The following is a 6945-nucleotide window of genomic DNA, read 5'->3' as shown; positions in this document are numbered from 1 at the left end:
AAAATTGGTTAAAAAAGGATGTTAAACTGTACTGTTCATATTAAGGAAAACACACCAATATAGATGCAGTGCAATGACAAAGAAAATAGTGCTTCTCTACACAGAGAGACCAATTTCTAGCTTAAAATGAGGCAAAAGATAAATGTTAAGTATTTTAAGATTAATGTTTACTAGAAGTTAAAAGATTGCTGTGTCTTGTGATAGTGGGTGTTAACAGGTCCTAATTAAAGACTGAGGGATTGTAAAGGTAAGTAGATGCCTTCTTAAAATTATTTCTGACAAATAATTGAGCCTTATAATGAGAATGGTTATTTTTAAAGCTTCGGGAGGTAATATGTTGATACTGGTTTTATTTATTTATTGTTTTAAATCGCTATTTTTCATATGTTATAACAGATCTAGCTTTATTTATGTTATTTAAGATGTCTAAACAATGGGATATTTTTGGAGTGTCGTAACTGCGGTTTGGCCAGTCAACCAGTCAGCACTTTATTATGAGCTCTGATAGTCTGGAGAGCCTGTGGGGGGAATGGAGGAATGTTAAGAAGCTCAGCAAGAAACGAAGGAATCGACAAAACCGATTCTGTGTGGAGTTCGTTTACTTGTGGGCTTTTATTTTGTTTTAAGTGGGATTTCTTTCACAAGATAGGACCGGCGTTGACTGAGTTAGGAAATCTCTTCCCTTATAGAAATAAAATGAATTGCTGCTATTTATTTTTAAAAAAGTTTCATGTTACAAAGACTTTGCTAGAATGTCAAGTTTGTGGATCTGTAAATACCTTAAAAACGACTACAACCTTAAGAAGAATCGAATTTGAGAAGAAAAGCTTCTTAGATAACAATTCTTAGTATCTAACATTTTGTATTTATGTAAGATAAACAGCTTTCTCAGATTTTTCTTATTTCAAGTCTTGGATATCTTTTCTGAACAAACACAATTGGTTATAACGGTAGTAAACATGCCAAAACTCGTTCTCATCTGTATTATTGCAGTACCACCAGGATCATGCGTCTGTCTGCTTCTGTATCACGGTCAGAATTAAGAAGTGAGGTACCTCGTGCTTTCCTTTGGAAAATGGGAGGACGTTACATTTTAGTAATTACCATGTCAATAGTCCGTTTGATCAGGAATAGTGCCTCATTACCATTTTGGATTAAGACATTTCTAAATACGGATGGAACTACAACCTCCACCTCAAACATGTCCTGTGAGCTCCCAAAAAGTTGCCAATGTTTAATTCCAAAACCTGCTACTTTTCCATTGTCCTTCCCCTGCTGCTTTCCCTTTGTAATGCCAAAAGCATTCAGTGAGCATTAGCAACAGGAACATTGGGTGTCAATATTCAGCAGCATTCAAAGAAAGCTATTTGTTTTCTGAATGGGAGAACAAACCCTTTGGAACAACTTTTTCATAACATATATCACAAAAAAAAAAAAAAGTGTTGTCTGGAAAAGAGAACTGAGAGGAAAAATACAAATTAAAGTCTAATGAACTATATACATCCTGCATCAGGTCTGTGTATTTATGTATTGTGAATGTTTTCATAATTTTATTGCCTGTATGCTGCTTTCATACATATAATAAAATTATTTTGTGAACAGAAGGTCAAATAAAACAACCTACATTGCATTTATTAAATACATGCTGGGTTTTGGCAGTCGCATCGATTGTGTGAAAGGCAAGAGCTGTTCCTCTTCCTCCATTTGCCCTTATTTGGTATCACACCCGGGAGGCAGATGGGAGTTTTTATTAGAAGCAGGAGAAAGTCCTCTCTACTGAAAGACCTTTCAGCCCTTGCTCTTAAACTGGGATTAGAAAGCAGTAAACGCAGTTTGGAAACAACCACATTCTGCTATAATGTGACTCGTTAAACTGTGTAAAGCTTGACCTACTGGTGACTCTTCTTTCAATTTTTCTGCCTTGTTGTAACAGAATAGTGAACTTGGGTTACAGCATGCTTTTATTGTTGCTTTTCTTTTCTTTTTCTCTTTTTTTTTTTTTTTTTTCATCCAGGCTGTGCAGTACATTTCAAAGCCCGATACAGCCCCACTGTTAGCGTCTGTTTTTTGGAACAAAATGAATGTGCGTCAGGAGGGAGGCGATGGTGGGTACAGCAGTGCCCCTCTGCTTTGCTTTTGCCCCCGTCAGCAGGTTCATTTGAAATGAAGACACAAACAAACATGGTCTCATCTGCCTCAAGCGTTGCCGGTGTGACCCATCCACCTGGGCAGGTACACGAACTGTGGCCGTGTCCAGATTTCAAGGAGTCACACGGAAACGATGGGGGCAAAGTTACTCCTGGGACATTCCCATTGGACATAAGAGGGAAATTTTCACAATGAGAACATGAGAATAATCAGCCATTGGAATAATCTCCCCAGGGAAGTGGTGGATCCCCCAACATTGGAAACTTTTAAGATTTGGCTGGACAGGGTGCTGGGTTGTCTAGTCTGGAAAGAACAGCTGGACCAGATGATCCTGTGGTCCCTTCCAACCTGCTATTCTGTGATTCTGTGATGTGATTCCCCCTCCTATAGTTCCAGCTTCCCCTGGGCTGTAAAGTGCCACAAGTCTGGTGGCTTCTGTGGGGGGTCACGGCTGCCTTTGCTCCTTGTGTAAAATTTCTGTACCTTTAAGGAATGAACTTCTTAGAAAGTACCCAGGCCAAAAATGAAGTTCTGTGTTTGCTTACTCACATACTTGTGCCTTCAAGAGTTTTTATTCTCAAAATTCCCAGCAGTCTGATATAATAAGATATAATAGCAAAATACAAAATATGCTTAAGGAGATAAAGTAAAACAAGGTGCTGTTTTTATGCTAGTTTGTGTGGTGATGATTTGTATTCTGAAACAAATAGTTGCTCTAGTGTGATCGGGAGCCACCCAGGACCTCCCTCCTTGCGGGTGGACCCGAGTTTTAGAAATGCTGAAACGGGGAAATGCTGCTATTGCTGCTGGGCGCTGCCCTGTGGTGCAACAGGGCAGGGGAGACCCTTTGATGAGTTGCTTTTATTGTTTTCTCATTCCATTTAAACTAATTTTTGCTCTGCCTCCTTTCCCTTATATACAATTTAGAACGTCCTCTCTGTCCTGCCTTTCCTCCCACCGCTGCTGGCCCTGTTTAGATTGTGAGTAAATCCAAATTAAAATCCCACCCCCCCAGCACAGCCACAAGTCCCCTTCCCACATCCTGCACCCAGCAATGTCTCTCTTACCTGTTGCAGAGCCGGGACACCAGTGTCGGGGGTGACTAGAAGGGACATCAGTGAGTACCTGCCAACTGCTACTCTATTTATGTGTCCAATTAGTTACTCACAAGCTGTATTACCTGTTCTGCATGTGCTCACAGCTACTTGAAACCAGTTTCTGCTGATACTACTGGTCACACCAATGTCAGGGTGCACCCCAGGGGCTGGAGCCGTGCCAGACCCACACCGATAGCAGGGAGTTAACTGGTGAGGTTTGGCTGTAGTAAACTGCGAGGAGCACATATTGCTCTGTGCTAACGGGCGGCAGCAGCATCGCTGCTGTTCTGGAGGCTGAGAGCGGCAGCAGTTCATTTGCAATAACGTCATGTTGGAGATAACAGCCGCTTCGGTGCAACACTTCTGCGGGAATGTTTTTCTCCCCATGTGTTGCCGCACAGAGCCACAAGTGCCAGGACGCCAGGTTGTCTCTGCTCCCACCAGAACCGCCGCCTCGTCAACTCCATGGGGCATCAGGCACTTTTCTGTCCCCACAAGCAGTGTTTTCTGCTGCAGAGCGAGCTCTGCTGTGTGTATTTCTTGCCTTTCCGATGTGCCTGCAAATAACCCGTATAACCTTTTTTTTGGCATTGCTTCCTCATGACTGAAGGTGTTCTTCTAGTTGTGGATGGAAGAGGTTAATAATTCACCTGATGGCCTTAATGAAGGAGCTGTTTGCAACGAACAAACCATAATCACTAGATTAAATCTGAATACGTTTCTCCCTTCCCTTAGCAAGCAATTCATGCTGATTTGGCTTTCTGACTTAACAAAGCTTACAAAAGATAGAGGATGAAAGGGTAAATGCCTTTGCTGATGTACAGTTTTAATAACTCAGTTTTTGGGAGCCAGGCCTGGATTTTTTAAAGCAATAGTTTTCAGAAGCACTCAAATCTGATAAAATTATCAAACAACTGCTTTGATTAGTATCTTGACAGACATATCAGTCCAGTAAATATATATTTTTTAATATAACAATAGTAGAATATATTCCCAGTGATACCACTGATGTGGCCACACATTGAATGTAACTTAAAGAATAAGGAAAATAATGGTACCCTGTCATCCTGAAAAAAAGACAGGTCTTGTATAACCTTGCTCCAAAAGGTGCTTACTTTTTTACATGTATTGCTGCCTGGACAATATTTAAATTGACTTTTTAAAATTAACTGTAACTAGGGCTTATTTTTGGAGTAGGGCTTATATTTCAAGTACCCTCAAAAATCCTGAAAAACCACACCGGGGTTTATTTTTGGGATAGGTCTTATTTTTGGGGAAACAGGGTATCTGTTTCTTAAACTTTAGAAGACTGAAACACATATAAGGGAAGATGTTCTTGCACTGTTTGAGCCTCGGAGCAGGTCAGTGTTGCTCCCCTCCTCGTGCCCCATGGGCAGCTGCTGGATTTCCACGGTGCTGCCCCATGCCCACCCGGGGTCCCAAATCTGGGGGTGCGTTTGTGAACACCAGCCTTCCCAGACGGGTCTGCAGAGCCCAGTGCTGCTGGCCCCACTGCCCCCAGCCCGGCACAGCTCTTCCCAAAATGCCACTGGAACCATGTTTCTACAAATGTAGTTTTGAGGCTGAGTGTCTAAACTGAGTATATGTTGGGGTTATTTTTACATTGATTGTCTGTACAGTCTTTACTGTCTCCACAGTCACGGTCAGAACAAAATGGAAATTTTCTGCCATGCCTTTTTTCATTATATTTCTAGGAAAAATCTCTAGGCAAAGACACGGGAGAAGGCTGCTGGCCCTGCTGTGCTGCTGGCTGTTGCTTTTCTCTTTTGATTGCATTTCCCTTTTGGTCCTGCCAGGCTGTTCCTTCCCCTTTCCAAGACGGACGTTCCCATCAGTTCTTTGGGGAAGGGGCTTCCTCAGTGTTGACGTGGGCAGCGGTGATGGATGGTGCAGGCAGGATGGTGCAAAGCCCGATACCGGTCCCTGGGAGCAGCAACAACAGACCTGAGCTCCGGGTTCTGCACTGAAATAACGTGATTGGCATGGGCAGCATTGCTTCAGTTCCTGTCCCTCTGGCCGAGGGTGGCTTCACCAGGAAGGCAACGCGGGGATCAAAGGGATACCCTGGGCCTTGTTCATCTTCACCCTGGTGAGATGGATGGTTTGGTGTAAAAGAGACATAAAAGAGCAAGTGACAAAGGGGCCCCGGGGCTGGCTGGAGGGGACCAGCGCTGGGGATGGTGGCACTGGGGAAACCCTGTGCCCCTGCTCCCCCGCTGCCATCCCTGGCAGCCCGAGGAGATGGATGAAGGAAGAGCTCGGGATGAAGGACGAGCTCCTCTCCAGCCCTGCCCCGGCCAGTCCCAAGGACCAAACCCTTTCCCGGTCCCTGTGTCACCTTGGGGACATCTCGGTGAAGATGTAGCTTTGGGGTGACGGCTGCTCTGCCCCAATGCCCGCCGGTCTCCATCTGGCTTTGGGCAATGATTTGACTCAAAAAGAAATGAAATTTGTCATACTGTCTGTGCTCGGGGATTTGTGCAGCTAAGTCAGCCTTTGCTTTGCTCCAAATAACTCACGCGTTTGTTTTTCTCGGTTCTTCTGTATTTGTTGTGCCAGTAGCTCCCTTTTAAATCAGTTGGATTCTTTTTTCCTGTTTGAATAGTTTCCACCGAACAGAACTAAAACTCTTTGCGGCATATTTCCTATAACAAAAAAATACAGAAATAGAGTTGTTTGAAAATATAATTAGAGGATGTTTTGACCTTTTCAAAATTAATTTATTGAATTTTTAGTTTACTCAAGTTTTCAGTTTGCGATGTTAGATTTTTAAAACTCAGATCTCTTGTTTGAAAATACTGGCAAAGAAGTTAAATACTAAAAATAAAATTAAGTTGTTTAAGATGACTTGTGCTAATTAGACTGTTGAAAGCTTTATCCAGCTCCCATCCCTTGATTTTCAGATCATTAAATTCCTATTAATTTCACATTTTCCTAAGACAAAGAGACATTTAGAAATCCTGAAAGAAGACACAGAATGAGAGAAATATTTATTTCCCAGGTTCTCTTTCCACTGATGTGAGCAGAGAAATCACTGAACTAAACTACTGTTGTAAACTTTCTCTTAATTGCAGAGAAAGAGACAATTATGGATTCAGACACTGAGATATTTCCCTCAGATTGTTTTATTTCTCTGTTAATGAAGGACTTTCTGATAGTGCTGCTTTCCCCCATCATTTTAATGCCATTCTGTGTCAGTACCAATAATTTCACTTCCATACGCACAACATACACAACATACCTTGTTCTCAATTAGTAGATTCATGGACTTTGTGGAAGTGACGAGAAGTGAACTTGAATTAATATACTTATTCCCTGTAGGAGCAGACGGCAGAAGATGCGCCAGGCCTGTATTGCCGCCATTGAAAGGACAGACCTGTCAGGATCGATAGATCTTTAATGCGAGCTGTCCCCTGGCTGTGACCTGGGGCTCCAGCACCTGTTTCACCAGCAACGTGCTGCGCAGGGGCTGGGACGGGCAGGGGCTGCGCTTGGGGAACTGTGGTTAATTACAGTTAATTGTGCTCTGCCGGCTTTGGAGTGCATGTGTGCCTGAGAGAGGAGATGCTCAGGAAGCTGTAAAAACATACTCTTTGAAATTGCTCAGTAAAAGGTGTTTTAAATAAAAAGATAAAATTAAAAAAAAATAATACTTCAGGATGCTGTTATGTACTTTTAA

The 6945-nt window shown here is 42.5% G+C and overlaps 1 long non-coding RNA gene across 1 annotated transcript; it reads left to right on the top strand.

The window, feature by feature from the left end:
* Window positions 1-1997: 1997 nt before the first annotated feature.
* LOC135575403 (uncharacterized) lies at window positions 1998-5272 on the top strand. Its single transcript, XR_010466102.1, has 4 exons — window positions 1998-2105; window positions 3076-3128; window positions 3225-3265; window positions 5063-5272. It is a non-coding gene; the product is annotated as an uncharacterized LOC135575403 (long non-coding RNA).
* The last annotated feature ends 1673 nt before the right edge of the window (window positions 5273-6945 follow it).

Source organism: Columba livia, chromosome 14 (assembly GCF_036013475.1).
Source record: "Columba livia isolate bColLiv1 breed racing homer chromosome 14, bColLiv1.pat.W.v2, whole genome shotgun sequence".
Classification (NCBI taxonomy): domain Eukaryota; kingdom Metazoa; phylum Chordata; class Aves; order Columbiformes; family Columbidae; genus Columba; species Columba livia.
This window is presented reverse-complemented; position numbering and strand designations above follow the sequence as displayed.